General features: G+C 37.0%; 1 protein-coding gene across 5 annotated transcripts in view; it reads left to right on the forward strand.

Annotated features, from left to right (window-relative positions):
- The window catches only part of Pak5 (p21 (RAC1) activated kinase 5), a 342,537-nt gene that overhangs the window by 226,019 nt on the left and 97,357 nt on the right, over positions 1–19,161 (forward strand). Inside the window, exon 4 of one of the 5 annotated variants that reach the window (XM_074074353.1) lies at positions 7,354–7,400. The exons of 3 other annotated variants lie outside the window; for them this stretch is intronic. The gene's annotated coding sequence lies outside the window, so the exon portion shown is untranslated. Of the gene's footprint in view, positions 1–7,353; positions 7,401–14,639; positions 14,814–19,161 lie in introns of all 5 variants that reach the window. One more of the 5 variants, XM_074074354.1, reaches the window with a different exon arrangement.

A 19,161-nucleotide genomic window follows, 5' to 3' on the forward strand; every position in this document is an offset into this window, starting at 1 on the left:
GTCTCACTTTGTCATGACTAAGGAGAAAGGTGCTGTAGTAAAGAATGGGAAAGACTAGGCATGTAGCTGAAGAGTCGTTATGCTTTTGCTTCCTCATCTAGAAACTGATAATACTCATTCATATTAGAGCTGTGCTAAAAGTCAGTGTGATAAGCAATATTGCTTACACATCCATACATATATAAACACACCTACAAACATTTGACAAACTTTTGCTGTTGTTTTAGTTTTTTTTTTTTTTCATTTAATCTGTGGTTGTGTTGAGGAATAGGGATGGAATGAAGGGATACTGTAGCCAAGAGTGAGCAGACCTCTTAGAGAAGAAGAAAATGAGCATCATTGATTGGGCAACATAATTCTGTAACTCAAAATATACTGTTGCCTACTTAGTTTTGCTCTTGTTCCACTTTGTCTTGCTTTTTGTTTGTTTCACTTTTGTTGAAGAGATTTTTTCCCTCCAAAATTTCCATTATATTGAAAAATGGTGCCTCCCTTTCCTTCCATTGCTCTCGCTGAACTTCTGCTTAGTGTTAGTAGCTTCCTGTGATTAGTTAGGATGCACTGTCATTCTTCTTCCAGCACAATGGATGAATAATTTCATGTATAAAACTCAAATTATTCCCTCTAAATAAACACATGTACAGAAATATGTTAAGTTATATTAGATTCTTTCTCATTCATGTTATGTTAACAAATACTATTGAACTCTACTTTTCTCTCTTTCCTGTCTTCTTTTTCAGTTCATTTACATGTGAATTTAAAACATGTTCTTAGTGGGTTAATTAAGGTAAAGACTAAGGTATTGTAGCAAAGAGTCTTTAAACATGTAATTCATCAAACAAGATAGAGTTTTATTTCTCTTAATAGTCTCTGCTCCAAAACATAATCCAATGATCTCATCTAACTGAGAGAGCCATGATATCCTTAAGATGTGATTTCCAAGGTTCCTTGCATTATCCCAATTTCTAGGCAGTGACAATGAAAACATGGGACCAAGTCCAGAACAAAGATCTCTATGTGTTTAAGAAGATGACCTAGACATTGCACATATAATTTCCCCATATCTCAAACACATGGTGAATGCTAGCAACAAGGAATCAAGGAATTAGTGTCTAGACAAGCATTCATGTGGCCAGGAAGAAGGAATTTGAAGGGAAGGAGGATGTAGAGTTAATTGCATGCTACTTTTGCTCTCTATCAAATTTCTCTAGTTTTAATAATTGTACACAATTGTGTCTATCCAGTCATGCCTCCACACCCAACACTTTTTACTGTCCAGTTATGCCTCCCTTCCCCATTTTTGAGAAACATTTCTTTAATATAACAATTTGACATTTATGGGTCAGGGCTATGTCTCGGTGAATACTTTTCTGGTTTTAAAAGGTCTTTTAGCACTGTATTTATGAGTTTATGATACATAACATGAAGCTGGAGACTATGACTGTATTTGTAAACAATAACCACCATCCATGCATGATTTTGCCACTGATGCTACATGGATGCAGGGTGATCACTATAGAAGAATGTAGGCGAAGTAATTAAAAACAACAGCAGCAGAATATCTCTTAGTTCTTTTGACAAAAATGAAATGATGTTCCATTAGATTTAAATAAAGGATATCTGACAAAGTTCCATGCCTAACCAAAATGTTTGTTTCTGGGTAGATTGTACAGTGGAGATACTGTGATACTGCAATTTTACAACCACTTTTAATATAGATATCACTAACTCTCAAAGTCCAGTTATTCCCAGAGGAGCAGAGAATTATAGAATTTTGGAGCTAGTTGGAAACACTTGAAATCTGATTTACTATTGGAGTTAAAACATCTCTTATGATCACTTTACTTACATAGAATTGTCAGACCATTTGGAGAGAAAAGAGAAAAAAGAGATTCTTTCACTTTAGGTTAAAACTTTGAAGGTGTGGTTCTCTCTTCCAAGCCTAGCTTGAGTGTGACAATTGAGCTCTGAAGAGGAATCTTCACTCTTTTGAGTCAGTCACTCTGACATGTTGTCTAAGGTTCTTTCCATGGAATGATAGGATGTTGATGGAAAGGACTTTTCTGCTTATGTATAACCTATTTGTAAACTTTCCTGTCATAAGGTTAAGTATGGATTCATTTTTACTGGCTTTTTTCAGTCAAATTTATGTTTGTGAAATTCATTAAACGTATTTGTATAGTTCACTCTCATAGTTAAGTGGCATTCCATTGTAAGAATATACCACTATTAATTTATGTATTCTACTGATGATGTATAAATGGTGACAGGCATATGTGGATAATTTGCAGTTTGGAATTCTTACACAAGTAAGCAATGAAAGCCAATTGCATGCAGAAAAGTAGAAATATTAAACAATAGCTTTAATTGTTCTTTTCATTCCAAAAGCTCTGTCTTCTCCTAATAAAAGAATATGTTTTAAAATTGTCCCTCTCAGTGGTAATGTAAGTTCCCTATCTTTACTTAAGAGCTGAGAAAAAGCCTGCTACATATGGGCTCCAATTGTAACCCTGCCTTACATTTTTAGAGAGAAGGGCAATCTTTGCTGAGTTTACATATTTCATAATTCTGGCACAGAAAGTAGGAACAATAGCCCCTTTCCATTTTAAAAGAGCACCATATCCCACCATTCTTCAACAAACCTCCTCAAATTAAACAGTAGTAATAAGTTAGAGAGGAAAATGCATTTTGGCATTTTTCAAAGATTTGAATTTCAAAGAGTTATTATTGTGCATAACAAAGACAGGGAAATGGCAATGCTATTTAAATAACCCTCACTAGAAACTTTGCATTAAGTACATTTCAGACACAGCTCTATAAGATGAAGAAATTAGGAGTTATTATTCTGACAATATTTCCTTCTTTGAGGTTATCTTCCCAGGCCAACAAGCTGCCAGACACATAATGGGATAAAAACATAAAACTTGCACACTAAAATCAAGGTTGGGAGAGAACAAAAGATTGCCCCCAAACCACTGCCGATTCTATCATTGTAGTGGTCTTGCCATTATTAATTTATGTATTTAAAATGGAAAAACTCAATCTGCTCTAATATATCAGAATAAAATCCATCTTCTAAGCTATATAACACTATTAGTTACTTCACTGACATTCTTCCTTAAGGGTGTCACTGCACAAATGGTTAATAATCGCCATTGTTGCAACTTTTGTGTTTCATTCCTTGGCTCACTAAACATGAAGTCAAATCCACACATTTAAAGCCAGTGAGTTTGACATGAGTTGTGCACCTGCCACCAATTAGCAGATGAGCAGCTAGGCAAGTGATTTCATTCTGATACTCAACTTTTTCCACCTTCCTTTGAGGCTAATGCTATTTATTAATACCATAATGTTGTTATCAGGGAAAAATTATATGAGTATTTGTGCAATGGCTACATAGTTTTCTTCAGAGTTTCATTAACTTAACCCAATAAATTTATTTTGTGCTTGCATGAAGTCCAGGGCAGTGTCACTGGTCAACAGGTGATTCTCCTTCACACAGCAGTTCAGGGACCCACGCTCCTTTTACTTCAAAACTTCACACTTTTTTGACTCTTCTTTTTCTACATCCAACAAACATGAAATTCCTGATTTGACAGTGAATGACTTCAGTTCTGGACACATTCTGTTGGCCAGTATGAGTTAACAGCAATACTTGGATGCAAAGGGAGGTAGGAATAAGTAGACATCCACTTTGTAGCACAAGTTCCATGTTATGGAAAGGGGAGCAGGGATATCCACACACTTCATTGAAGCTGTTGTTGGTGCTGCTGTTAACATGTTAGGTAGTTTTCTTGATTGTCTCAACACTCCACACCAGCAGTTCCATAATCTCCCTGAACATGGTGAGCACCGTCATGTTATCTTAGGAAAGATGATCAATTATTGATCACAGTTAGAAATACAGTTGCTGTTAATGTCCAATGCATGGTTTGTATCACTAATTGTATTTTTGCTGAGTTCCCCTTCAAGCAGGGACGAAATTACAGTAGTTGCTCCCCTTACCTGCAGTTTCAGTTACCTGATATCAACCGTAGTCCTAAAATATTAAAAGAAAAATTCCAGAAATCACTCATAGGTTTTAAATTGCATACCTTTCTGAGTATCATGAGGAAACTCCATGCCATCCTGTTGTCCTCCCCAGGGTGTGAATCATCCCTTTGTCCAGTGTATTACCCTATATATACTACCTACCCATTAATCACTAAGTAGTCATCATGGTTATCAGAATGACTGCCACTATTGCAGTGCTTGTGTTCAAGTGACCCCTAAAGTGCAAGAGTCATGTTGCTGGCAGTTAAGATATCAAGTGCTTCCTTTAAGTGAAAATGTGAAAGTTTAAACTTAAGAAAGAAAGGGGGAAAAAATCATATGCCGAAGTTGCTAATATCCCCAATAAGGAAAAAACACCCTTCTGTCCATGAAGTTGTAAAGAAGGAAAGAAAAATTTGTGATAGTTTTTCTGTGTGCCCCAAACTGTATGAGGTGCAACCACAGTGCGTGACAACTGCTTGGTTAAGATGGACAATGCATGAACTTACAGGGTTCGGTCCTATCCACTGTTTCTGACAACTTCTGGGAGTCTTGGAATCAAATCCTTAAGGATAAGGGATGACTTCTGTATCTAACTGTAAAGTAGCAGATTTAGGAAAGTGATTTAAGAATCATTTGTGAAATGACTCAAGAACCACAGTGAGAGAGCTCTACAGATAAACCCCAGCTTCTAGTCCAGGGTTGCTACCAGAAGGGCGTCTCTCTTTCAGGACCATCCATTGTCCAGAAAGTTGCTCAGAGGAACTGAAGACAGCCACAAAGATACTCTGGTGATGTACATTTTTTTTTAACAAGCTCCCTAGTGATGCTAACGCTGCTGGTCTACAGACCACACTTGAAGATCCTCTGCCCTTGGTAGTCAGACTTCCTGTTCTGTCTTTGTCCTCAGGCTGGTAGAGTGACTCAAATGGTAGAGTGCCTGCCTAGTAAGTGTGAGGCCCTAAATTCAAGCCCTAATTTTGAAAAAAAAAGTTTCTCTGTCTCTGTCCTCATGTCCCAGTTTGTCACCTCAATCACACTTTTTCAGCTCCACTAGCCTCCTTGTTATCTCCTGAACCAGAAATATATACACAGCTCCAGAACTTTGCACTTGCTATTTCCTCTTATGGAATTCTTTGCCCAGATATTCTCATGGTTTACATTATTATTACCTTCAAATCTTTGTCCAAATACCACTTTTGTGGAGATATCATCTCTTCCCTGACTACACAGTTTTAAAATTCTATTCTACTCCCATGCCTAGCATTCACTAGCTCCCTTTCTGCTTTTGTTGTTTTTCTCTCCAAGTTTTTTCACCTTCTAAAACACTGAGTATTTACCTATTTATTTGTTTATTGTTTTTCTATTCTTACTGGAATGCAGACCTCAATAGAGAACAAGGATCTTTGTTCTTTGTCAGCTTTTCTACTCGCTCTTCAGTACCCTGGACAGCTCTTGGCAGTTAGTAGGTAGATGCTGAATAAACTATTTTCAAAGAAAAAATGGAAGAGGACTAAGAAAAGAAAAACTGAATAGGCACTTAAATAATCTTAATCTACCACAGATTTTTGCTTGGAATGTAAATCACATCTCACTTCCACACAGCCAGTTCACTGTATAATTCACTTGCAGTGCCTCTGTTTCATTGTATAATTCGGTAAGCTCTTAACACTCTGGATTCCTCTATTCCCCTGGATACATGATTCTCAGCATTTGAGAGCCTCATGTGACAAGCTTTAAATGAAAATCTAGAGAAGTCTTACAACAGAAGTGGGTGACTTCAGGTTTGGCAACTGTTGTATCAGAGGCCAGCTACTGTTGTTCTGAGGCTATTTACTGAGCCTCTTAGCCCATCTGACCTAGACTGCACAAACCAGGCACAGCCTTACTCGTCTGCTTTGGCTTAACTTACTTATCCTATTCTCACGTGTGGAGAAGAGAGCCAGAGGTGAGAAGATACCCTATGGCAGGGAGTTCTTTCTAGAAAATTTCAGTTTGGAGCTGATACCTCATCAGGACTACGATTCTTGTTTGTTCAGACCATTGAGTTTATACAATGATAGATCCCAATGTATTAAAACAAAAAGCAAAGACATGACTTTTTTGCTCATAATTGCACCAGCACTTTGTAGTGTTGAACCACATTCTTTACTCATAACAGCAAATCCTTTATTTTGACTCATCTTCTTCAAGAACAAGTTTCATAAATGGATTGCTCCATTTTTTCGAAAAAAAAATATATATATATAAATCAGACTTCAGAAGTGGGCAGATTGCCACCTTTTTCTTTCTCTAACTTCAAGCAAAGGCTCAACTCTATGAGGTTTTCAAACAATTGGTACCAATGATAACTTATTTTTGGAAATGAGACAAACTCCACTGCCCTTGCCCCTGTGGAGCCTATATTCTCAGCAGGAGCTCAAAGAGCAAAATTAAGCAAGTGTTTGTGTGACCCACCTGACCAGTCTATAAAAAGCAAAATTAAGGTTATGTAAGGATCTTTAATGCATTGTGAAATTCCTATGCATTGATTTTTATCTTCTTAATAATGAAAGGAAAGTAAGTAATCTCTAATGTTAGACAGTGTTTCTCATTATTTATGGAAGTTCATGTACACACACATATATACACAAACACAATCCTCATCCAATCACCTGGGGAGTTTTAGAGTGAGATGATAACTTTGTCATATATCCATAGCTCCTCTTGCAAAACTTCTAAAACCTTGAAAGAAATTTGGGAGACTTTTTACCTGTTACTTGTGCATAAAGCTACCTGAAATTGCCTTCTTAAGAGAATATAGGCCATCTTATTGTGCTATCTTGAATGGGTGAGTGCCAGAGATTGCAGCATTCCACTGCCAGCTCCTAAATTCAGAGGTTGTGCTCAGTGGTATGCCGGAGCTGCACAGATGGGCTAGAGAGGGTCAGTTGTGTTCATTCTTTAAAAATTTAAAATTAAAAAATGTTCAGGAATGTCATGTTGATAGTTTGAAATTAGCCATATGAGAGTGTTTATACACCAGGAGTGGACAAATATTATACAAGAAGAGCTTGAGCTTATAATATCTGGAAAGAACTTCTTTTCAGAGCCTGCCAGCACACCACTGTTACTTATTATGATAGACTGCAAACACTGCCCTTGTATGCATACTGTTTCCAATGTGACTTTGCAGCTTCTGCTTTTAAGAGGAAGACTCATTTCTCTATCCTTTGAATCTGGGCTAGACTTATGACTTGCATTGGTTATACAATCTAGTGGAACAAATTCCGGGAACCTTTTCTAAGCCTAGGCCTCCAAAGTTCTTACTTCTGTTCTCAGATCCCTGATACCACCATGAGAATAAGCCAATGCCAGCCTGCTTAAAGGTAAGAGAGTCCATGTGACCATTCTACACCAGTCAATCTCCACTCGTCCTACACCTGAGCACAGACAAGACCAGAACCACCCTGAGGCCCACACAAACTGTTAACCCATCATAATGAATCAAATCAATGGTTACCATTTGAAGTCACTAAGTGTTAAAATGATTGTTTTTGCAACAAAGACTAACTGATACACTAATCTTTTCACTATTTCCACTAAGTTTTAAGCAAACAAATGCCAGTAGTATTGCCAAGATTAAAATATAAGCCTATGTCTTTTTAGGGAATCTTACTCTACTTGACAGAATTAGTATTAAAAGACATACTGTATCAAGTTGTCCTACCCAGGATCTCCAGAAAATAGATGGAGGTATTTGGACCCTAATGCCACTGAAGTAAAACACAAGAGAAGTCTGAAGAATCTGTCATTACCTAGGCAGTGTTTCAGGATGGTAGACCACTCCATTCTCCATTCAATCAGTATTGCTTCAGCAACACAGACTGCTTCTGTTTGTTGAAGAAGGCAAGTCCTTTTCTCCTTGGGACCCTTTATCATTGGTGTTCCTTTTGCCTGAAATTCTGTTCCACACTTTGCAAGACTTGCACCCTCTTTTCCATAGAGGCTAAACATAAAACATTCTTCACTCATATCCATGTCACATATAGGCAGTTACTTTCTTCAAAGTGACTCTCTCATAGTACTATCCAATAGAAATACAATGCTAGGTACATAACTTATCCTAGTACTTATATTTTGAAACATGAAGCGGTAACATTGATTTTAAATACATATTTTACTTTATCCATATTTTTATCATTTCAATATATAACTAATATAAAAATAACATGTATAACCATAAAAACCTATACATTATTGGTCATATCAGATTTTTTGTAATTGCCAAAAACTAGAAACAACCAAACAAGTGAATGGTTAAAAACTATGCTCCATGCACACCATGAAAGAGTATTTGACAATAAAAGGAAACAAACTTAAAGCACACAACCACTGGAATAGATCTCAGTGATGTTGTGTTAAGTGGGAAAATAGCCAGTATCAAATTTTGCATGTATACAATAGTCTCAACATCACAAATCTATAGATATAGAAAGGAGGATACTGGTTACAAGGGGCAAGGTATAGTGGGGGATGATAGGGTGGGGTGTCAATAAATGGGAAGATGAGGGAAATCTTTGTGGTGATGGACCAGTTCTGTTTCTTGACTGTGCTGGTGGTTGTGTAAATCTACAGATGTGATAAAATGACATAGACCTATATGCACACATTGTATTGATGCCAAATTCCTTGTTTCAATAGTGTGCTATAATTATATAGGATGTAACTATGGTGGGTACAATTGAAGTAAAAAGTTACACACACTATTTTCTTTGAATCATGCATGCACAGGAAGTTGCAAAGATAGTAGATGGGGACCCTTTATCTCTACAGTATTTTCTTCCCTTTATAAAAATAATATCTAGCAATTATTGAATGCTCATTCTGTTTCAGGCAGTGTTTATTGCTTATCAAGCATTGTCATTAAACATTACAACAAACTTTTGCCATCAATACCAATTATTAGCTTCAGTTTACTGATGAGAAGCTGAGCCACGAAGAGATTAAATAATTTGCCCTTTGAGTAGCAGAGCTAGGATTTGAACCCATAAGCCTGCCTGCAGTCTTCACTATGCATATTTGTCTTTGACTACCACTGCTTTGCCTACTGTGCTTAGTACACAGTAAGTACTTAATAAATACTTTGAAGGAGTGATGAAAACATATGAGGAAAAGGGAAGCTGGATTTTTCTGTCTTCCAAGCTTCCCTCAATGAGCTATAGGCTCAACTGTGTTCATGAGAAGCAGAACCTGAGGTAATGATTGGGACCCACACCTGACTCATGCTGTCCAACTTTTCCTGTGGGGTGCTCACTTGTTACAAGCATCAAAGGATATACAGTTTTAGGTCAACAGGAGGAATAGGTTTTGAGATCTATTGGACCATATCAGGGTGATTATGCAAAAAATGTGCATTTCAAAATAACTAAGAGTAAATTTCAAATGTCTCACCATAAAAAATGATAGGTGAGGTGATAAATATGCTTATCAGTGTAATTTTGTCATGGCAAATTGTATGCATATATCACCACATCACACATTACTCCATACAGGTTTACGATTGTAATTTGTCAATCCAAAGTAAAATACTAAATTTTAAAAAGCCCATTTGTTTAGACTACAACTTGGCTTTATCAAGGAAATATTTTGTCCCAATGACTATTCATTCAACAGTTAATGATCACCTGCCAGGCACCAGGTACAGGTAAAATGGAAACTGGCTTAAAGGGCATGTGGCTTGCCAACACAGTATTTTTTGGAAACAAAAAATATTTAGGCTTTCTGAAATTGAGCTTGCTATTACTTTAAAAAATGTATCCAACATTATTTTATTGGCTAAATTGTTTCCTTCCAAAAGTCATATGTTGAAGTCCTAACTACCAAAACCTCAGAATAATGCTGTATTTGAGTGAGAGGGACTATAAAGGGTATTTAAGTTAAAAAGAGGTTATTAGTTTGAGTCCTAATCCAGGATGGCTGCTATCTCTATAAGAAAATAAATTAGGACACTGTCACATACAAAGGAAAACTGACGTGAAGACACAGGAAGAAGACAGCTACCTATACACCAAGGAGAAAAACCTCAGAAGAAACTAACCTACTGACTTCCTGATCTCAGAGTATGAGAAAAAAAAATATTATCTTCTTTAAGCCACCCAGTATGTAGTGCTTTGTTAAGGTGGTCCTAGTAAACTACTTACATATGACTTTAATCCCATTATTTCCAGATCTGACAATCTATGTCACAGTACTGCTCATATTTATACAGAATGATATTTGTACTAGGAGTTGTTTGTAAGAGCAAAATAAACCTTAAATGTTTATAAATAAAGGAATCAATAGGTGAATTATAATACCTTCCACTTTATAAAAGCTATGGAGACTTTATAAAAACAAGATCTGATAATATGTATACCAGTATGGAAAGATAGCCAATATTTGCTTTCTTTTCTTTATTTTTTAAACATCACAGCCAAAATACGTTAAATGACAAGAAAAAAAAAAGGAAATCCCACACAGTGGACATGGTGTGGTCATATTTACGTAAGAAAATTTAGGTTGTTTGCAGGGACAGAAAACGGTCTAGGATGGAGATTTTATGATGAAAACTGGTATAGAAATTAACTTTTAGCTTTTATTCTGTGTACTTCTATATTGTTTGAACTACCCACTGCTAGCATGTGTTCATGCATTACTTCTATAATTTGAAATAACTTTTTTTTGTAGCACAATAGTTTACACAAGGAGTTATGGGTAACATAAGATGAGAGATATTCTGGAGTTCACAAGAGGTTTCCCTGAGGAAGTGACACTTGATCTGAGACCAGCAGGGAGACTGTGGGAGAGAGCTGAGATGAGAGGGTAGGTACTGGAGCAAGGAGAGGCAGAAACTGGAGGAAACAGAGGGCTTTAAAGTAATGCTGGTGACTAAGGGATGATAAGACTTACTGAAGGAGAGATGATATTTATGCAGTTAGAAATGTACCAAATAGTGGACCTCAGGGAGTCTTGTGAACTCAGATAAGGATTTGGGTTTTTTGTAAAAGAAGTGTAGTTGGGGGTTACAAATCAGAGGGGGAAGATGAATGAAGGAGATTAAGGTGAGGGTATATGATTGGTGGACTTCATAGACCTATATGAAATAGAACAAAGAAACCTCTTGCAATTGCTTTAAGTGGGATGGGAGGGGTTGGGGGGACAAATGATAGGGGCAATGAAACTAACATACAATATAAGCCTAATCAGAATTTTCATTACAAATCCCCTCCTGTATAATGAATATTTCTTAATAATTTTTTTTAAAGTCAAAGAGAAATCATAAAAAGTTTTAGAGAGAGTAAGATGTAGATTTACATTTTAGAAAGATTGGTCTGCCTGCAGGGTGGAGCATTGCTTGAAAGGGGCCAAGTTTATTTGAAGGGAAACTCAGCTAGATGAATTTGTAGTAGCTCAGGAGAGGATAGTGTAGTGACAGTATGGGTGTAGTGGCCAGAGCTATGCCCCCCTGAAACATGTGAATGTGTTAAGTTACATTGCAAAGAGAAGTTAAGGCTGCAAGGGGAGCTACCATTGCTAATAAGCTGACCTGAAAATAGGTCGCTTATCCAGGAGATCCCAATATAATTGAAAGGGTCTTTAAATGTAGAAGAGCAAAACAGAAGAGAACGGTCAGAGGGGAATCTAAAAGATGTGGAAACATTCAGAAAGAGATTCAGGGTTATTGGCTTTGAATATGGAGTAAGGATCTAAGAACCAAAAATATAAGTGACCTCCAGAAACTGAGAAAGACAAGCAAATGGATTCTCCCCTAGAACCTCCAGAAAGGACAGATCCCTGTCAACACCTTGACTTTTACCCAGGAAGACTCTTTTCAGGCTTTTGGCCTCCAGAACTATAAGCTATCTAAACGACTAAGTTTGTAAAATTTATTACAACTGCAAGAGGAAATTAATACAGTAGAAATTCCAATAGATGTATAGATGTAGTACACATTTGAGGAGCAGAATGAGCAGGAATTGATGATTATTGGATTTGCAGAGTGAAGGAAAAAAGGAAGTCAAAGTGAATTCCCAGTATTGTCTTCAGCAATTCAATGCAATGTGGTACTCTATGAATTAGGGTTGAGATATATAAAATAGAACAGATAGAGCCACTGGGAAAGCCAAGAGTTAAATTTTGAAGATGCTGAGTATCAAGAATTAGAAGAATACAAGGGAAGATTTGGAAACACAGAGCTGTAGTTTAGGAAGCGTCTGGACTATGTCTCCATATGCAGAGTGGCTGGCATAAGGAGGAAGAAAACTCAAAGGATACATCATAGCAAAATAGCAGCTTTTCATTGTAAGATTTAACTTTTTTCTGAGGATTTTTTTGAGTGTCTACTATGTTGATGTTACTCTGAAGCCCATGATTTTCTTTATTCAATATTATGTTATCACTCTGAATAGTGTGAAAGTGATCAGAATTTAAATGTTTTCTTCAAAGTGAGCCTTTTGTCAGTCTTGTGTGTTGGATGGTGGGAATGAAATGGATGAGTTGAATCCAGTATGTGGAGTTGAGTGAGATCAGAAAGGTCTTATAATGTTGAGGGTCTAGACATTGTGGAGTCAGATGACTGGATGTGCTAAATCCAGCAGTGGGCATACATTCCATAATCAGGACAGAATGGGAAAGCTTAGATGAGAAGAAACAAGCAGAGAGGTAAGATCCAAACATCTTGATTAGGTGAAGCATCTAAGAGATTTACAAAAGTAAAAAAGGACAAGGAAGAAATAAGAAGTCAGGTGTGAAGGCTGAGTTCACATCCATAGGCTGGAGCATGGAAACTAGAGTCTGATTCACCACAGGAGACTATAGCTATTGAAGAGGCAGGAGTAGCTAGATTAGCACTCAGGTAAGAAAAATAACTGCAGGGCACAAAACCAATGAATCTTGAATGTCTGTGCAATGTAAGTAAGAATAATTTTTTTTGCTGAGCCAAAAGTTTAAAGCAGTTTTTCTGGAGTCAGATGTACCCAGAAGAGCACAGCAATTGCCCCATGCATCCTGTTCAACAGAAGGACCCAAGGAAGGGAAACATGCTATTTATAACAGCTTTGACACATAACAATAATTTTTCTAAGGAAAAGAAACTTTGCCACAGTGTACCCCAAGTACAATAATAATAATAAATGAAAAAAAACCCTTTATTTTTATATTAGAGTATAAAAACCTACCCCAACTTTTATATTTCTACTGAGTACCAAATATGTAATTCATGTTGTATTTTTCCTAAAAGCAGCTAGTTAAAAGCTTGGTATATCTTTTGTTCTTGAGGCTGTGAAAAGGCCATTTTTCTTCTACCAGTGACAGGCCAGTCATTAAACCTATATTATCTGAACACAGGTAGGCATTTTTGAAGTAATTAAATACCCAGTATTACATTTACCAAGTTCTACAAAATAGATCTGAGGCTAAAAAAAGATAAATCTCTTCATAAGGGAGTCAATGAGAAAAGATCCAATTCTAAGATGTACATTAAAGGCACTATTTTTTTTAATTTTGTTGTCTTATTCTTATGTTTCCAGCTTTTTGTGTGGCAGGAAACCTTAATAGTCTGGTAACTATGTCAACTCCTTACTTCAGCTATAGGTCTTGAAAGCATATCCCTAATTAGTTGTCAGGGCCAAAATTTAGAGGTCAACTTTATCAGAACACTTTATTCAACACTACTAGAGATATTGAAGGGGGATATAAGCAAAAAAAGATTGTCTAATAGATTGACCTCAGTTCTCCCATTCTGTCCTTGCTCCACCCCATCTTCAATATGACCCCTGTCTGCTAACTCCTTCCTCCCACATAGGTTAAAGCTCTTGGGGCACATCAACACCATCATCTATTATTATTATTATTATTATTTCATTATTATAAAATATTAATAACATAAAATTTACCATCTAATCATTTTAAGTACACAGTTCATTAGCATCGAGCACATTTACCTTTTTGTATAAGCATCACCACCATTCATGGCATTTATATTGACAAAGATTGCTGTGTCAAATGACACAGCCACAAGTGGTTGAGTTAATAAAAGTTGAAGAACACTGGAACTTGCTCCATCTGTAATTAGGGTCAAGTGACTGCTGCTCTATTCCTGCCCATCTACCTGATGTGATGAGTGATGGCATTTCCACCACTGATTGGACTTTGCTTAGAGTAGAGATCCAATGAACTCTTTCCGAGACTTCCAAACCTCACTCCACCAACAAAAAACTACTCCAATTCATAATACTAAGAAGTAAGCAATATTGAGCACTGGCTATGAGCCAAACACAGATCTAAATCTCTTTTCTTATTTCAGTAACTCCTCACAACAACCAGCTAAGGAAAGTTATTAATGCTATTCCCATTTTTCAAAACAAAGCAGTTTGCCCAAACTGCAGAATTTGTAGTTGTGACAAAACTCAGTTTCAGATTCAGGTAGTCTGGGCCCACACTTTCAACAATAATGTGACATTGAACAAGGAATTGTGCCACCTAAGAGGCAATGATTTTTAATAAAATTCTTTTATCTTTAGTCTTTTAGATAATTTTAGAAAGAAAATTGTTTCATGGAATACCCATCTTGCTTTTTTTTTTTTTAGCACATCAAGCTTTATGCCCAAGGGAAAAAACAAGACAGAAAAAAATGAAAATATTTTAAAAATAGAGTCATGAAGGAGTACACACAAAAAGTAGGAGTCTCCAAATGGCTAATGGATAGGTGTTGGCTTCATGTGGACATTCTCAAGTCCCTAAGATATTGCAAGTGAATCCTGGTAAGTAGAAGCCACAAGGTCCTCAAGAATGCCACTGTGCCAGAGTCCTAGGAGAAAGCAGAAGGCACATTCCAAAAGAGTTTACCTGCAACATGGGAGCAGGGTATGAGAACCTATCAGGGACATAGATGCACCTAAGGACTGGAAATAATGGAAGACTTCACCCCACCAAGGCCTAAAGGGGCATGGAAAACAAGGAGAACAGGAGGGAAGAGATTGGTCCCCAAAAGAGCTATAGATTTTGGGAATGTAGGCAAGAGAAAACAGGGGGAATAAATACCCAATCTGCCTCCTACTGGCCAAACTGAATCTTGCAAGGCACACAGAAGAGCAGAGATAGAGCCTAGGGCTAGGGGAGGGAGTGGTAGTATGTTAGGTGAGAAGAACCATTACAGTCCCCATTCCAAACAGATGTTGTAGGCTTTGTTACTAACTCCTCATTTCTCATGGAAGCAACATTTAGATCATTCAGGGTTTGGTTTATAAAGCAAAGACTGGAAGTCAAACAGCCTTAAGGCTCTTATCAGAACCCTATATTTTGCCTGATCATGATTGGGTCTTGTTATTTCTTTCAATTGAGGGATATTCATAACATAAAATTTACCATCTTTACCATCTTAACCATTTTAGCTTAAAATTTAGTGATATTAAGCACATTCACATTATCGTACAACCATTACCACCATCAACTTCCAGAACCTTTTCATCTTCCTACACTGAAACTCTGTAGCCATTAAATACTGACTCCCTATTCCCATCTCTCCCAGCCCTTGCCAAACACCATTCTACTTCTGTCTCTGAACCAGACTACTGTAGGTACAATATATTTTTCTCTGTCTGGCGTGTTTCACTTAACATGTCTTCAACGTTCATCCATACTATAACATGTGTTTTAAATATGTTTTTAAGTAATTTTATATAAAATAGAAAAATAATACTTTTTGAATTTGTATCCTGTGGCCCCAGCTGCATTCAAAACCTCTTGTGAACAGGTCAATAATTATTTTCCTGCCACTATACCAGTGTTCTTACTGAATATTCCAACATTATAAATAAATAAAGAATGTCAGGCTTTTTCATTGTTTACTGATGAGCCAAGAACCATTCCACGTTTGGATTTTTTTTCCAGTTTCTTGTTATCTTTCTGTTATTGTAGTAACCTGTTTGTAAAAATTCTTTTATTTTTAAAGACCTTACCTCTTGCAAGGTTAATATGTATTTTGTTTTTGTTCATCTGCAAATTCCCTGCTACTTTGTGATGTTGTTCTGCTTAGGTGTTCTCCCCTCCCCTACCTGTCTATGCAGCCCAGACTTGATCCAGATGCACAATGACTGGTTTTCTCTAACGGTCATTTTAAGTGAAGTAATCCCATAAAGATAACAGAATAGTAGTTGGCAATCGAATAGTGAAGAACAAGTCTTAAGAGCCAGATGTGAAGTTAGCTAGACTTGGATTTGAGTCTATTTCTGCCACTTGTTCATCAGGCAACCATGAGAAAGCAAGTTATTTAGTCTCCCTAAGCCTCAGTCCATGCTTGTAAAATAAAGGCAATACCTTACAGAGTTGTCAGGATTCCATAAGAGAATCACACTTAGCCCAAATACTGTCTTATGCCAGGAAATACTTCTTGTTAGTTAGTATCGCTAATGTATTATTTTCAAATGGCTTCTTCCAATACTTCTTATTTAGTTACACTGACTATTCCAGAAAGAGGCAAATCTGAAGTTATTTCTTTTAGAGAAGTGGACTGTCAATCTCAGAGAGACCCCAGGGCCACAAGACATGGGTGGAGGCAGGACTGATATTCAAGGCAGTGGGGCGCATTCTCAGGAAGTAGACTGCCTTGGCATGAATCCCACTTCAGCTCCTTCCTGGTTATGTAAACTTAAGCACATTCCTTAATTCTTAATTTCTTTTCTGTATAGGAGAAATAATAACAATGCGTGTAACATAAACTACTGTGAAGGGTATATGTAAGATTATGCATATAGGACAGTGTCTTACACGTGGTTAGTCCTAGACAAGTATGGTTCAAATTGTATCGTCTGGTCCCCAGTAAGGTGTGCCACCACATGTTGACTCAAGTGGTACAAGATGCTACATCTTTTGCCTACTCATCCCTCTTTGAATCTTTGCTCAGTGTCCCTCATAGAGTCCCAATTGGCAGTTGCCTGCATCCAGAAGCTTTTAGACTAGACATGTGTTTGAAGTAGTATAATTTACTAAGACAGGGCCCAGAACTTGGCTGTTCCTAAAGGTAAGTTGAAGGCTGAGAAAATCAGAAAGATGTCAGCACAGAAATAGGACAATGGAGTTGGCAGATTTGGAGTTCCCTCTCTCTTTCAAGTCTTTCAAGATTCACCTTTCATATAAGGACATAAGTGACCAAAACCATCCATCACAGCAATGTTTGCTGAGCCCTGCAAGAAACTTTCAGAAACAAGGATTTTGGGATCAGTTTGCTGTCTTCCATATTACCTACACATTAGTATAACAAAGTCCTGAATAGTCCCACAAAGAAAACATGCAAAGCATTGTTTTCCAAACATATTTGACTAATAAACTAATTTTCTATCATCTGCACCTCACATATACCTTTTAATATACCTCACATATACCATGTTTCCAGGGACATGGTTAAGTTAATGCTGAGTAAAATGAGCAGGCAAATATTCACATGTGTATTTAATAATCTTGAATGCTTAGTTTTAAACCTTTGTTAAATTTTCTATAGTGAAATATATCTACGCAATTGTTTTAGAAGTAGGTATGCAGGAACTCAGGCACATAATGAGTTATGCCAAACCATTGGTTCTGAAGTTACTGATCTACAAAAGGATCTTTTATTCTGTGTGAGGATCGTACAATCTCCCTACAGCTTGAGCAGCCCTTCAACCTTACTTACTCGATAAAAGAATTTGTAGTTTCATAGAAAGGGTCTTTCTGGGGAGATTTGAGAGGGCCTGAGAAAACTTCATAATCTCAGTTACTTTTATTAGAGCTTACCATACCCACCCTCAGCGTTCTCTAAGAAGGGCAGGATGGTGTCTCTTTCAGAGAAGGCAAGTGCAGGGCAGTGGTACATTACCTGATTAAAAGCATTTGCTTTGAGGTTCTGACTCTCCAATTCAGCCACTTTCATACCTGGGCTCTGAGCATCCATTTCCTCTTCTGTAAAAATGATAATACCTCCTGTGGAAAAAAAAAGTTAATCTAGCAAGTCTAAGACTGAATGTCTTAGAAAAGTCTATCTGCAAGATTGACCCTTGGTTAGCATCTGGGAACTTGGATTTTAGGAATATTCTCACTGTTCCCTGATAAGAATAACTCACTATGCTTAAACACTATGGTTTTGCTGAACCCCTGCTTTCCTTCTGGAATCTGAAACTTTGGTACAGATGAGGCATAGCACATTTATATGATCAGTATTGAATAAAATTCTCAGGCAATGAGTCTCTAGTCCTTCTCTGATAGGCAGCATTTTACAAGAGTGTGGTTATAGTTTAACATTACAGGAATTGATCACATTCTGTGTGTGAATCCACTGGGAGAAGACTTCTGGAAGCTTGTGCCTGGTTTCCTCTACATTTGGCCTCATGTTCCTTTTCCTTTTGCTGATTTTGCTGTTTATTCTTTCACTGTAATAAATCACAGCCATGAGTGTGACTGTATGCTAACTTTGTGAGTCCTCTTAACAAATTGTCAAACTTGGGAATGGTTTTGGGAAACCTTGACACAGTGATATTGTGAATGTAGGGTCATATACTTTGAACATGTAGTTCAATTAAGTAGGCATAGACACATGAGAAAGAAGAAATAGGCTACCAAGCATATCTTCACTTCCCTGCTAGGTATCCCTCTGCTACCTGGTGCTCAAGGGCACTAGGACCCTGTCTTTGTCTTTCACTTCCCCATTGCTAATAGAGTGATGACTTCTGTTCATTTTGGAAATTCCATCTCTGCCTTCAGTCAAGTGTGAGTTTCACAGGGATGTTTCTTAAGAATTTAAAACTGTTTTTAATTTTTTTTCTTTTAGGTTGCTTTTTCTGTAACTCTTTTAACTCAAACTTACTAGACATGTAAAACTGTAGTTATTACTGTTTAAATTAGTTGTGTGGTATTACATGATGCTGTATAGGTAAATTAATTCAGTAATGGGTTAACTCTCCACAGTTCCCTTATTTAAAAACAGAAAGAGTGCTTATGTGTTAATATTTTATTTTTTATTCTTTCACTTGAATGGCACAACAACTAGGATATTCATAATCAGGAAGGGAATAGCAAGACATTTCTATGTTCCTTCTAAATATATTTGATCTAGCCTTTTCACATCTTGTTCAGGTCTTA

Source organism: Castor canadensis, chromosome 5 (assembly GCF_047511655.1).
Source record: "Castor canadensis chromosome 5, mCasCan1.hap1v2, whole genome shotgun sequence".
Classification (NCBI taxonomy): Eukaryota; Metazoa; Chordata; class Mammalia; order Rodentia; family Castoridae; genus Castor; species Castor canadensis.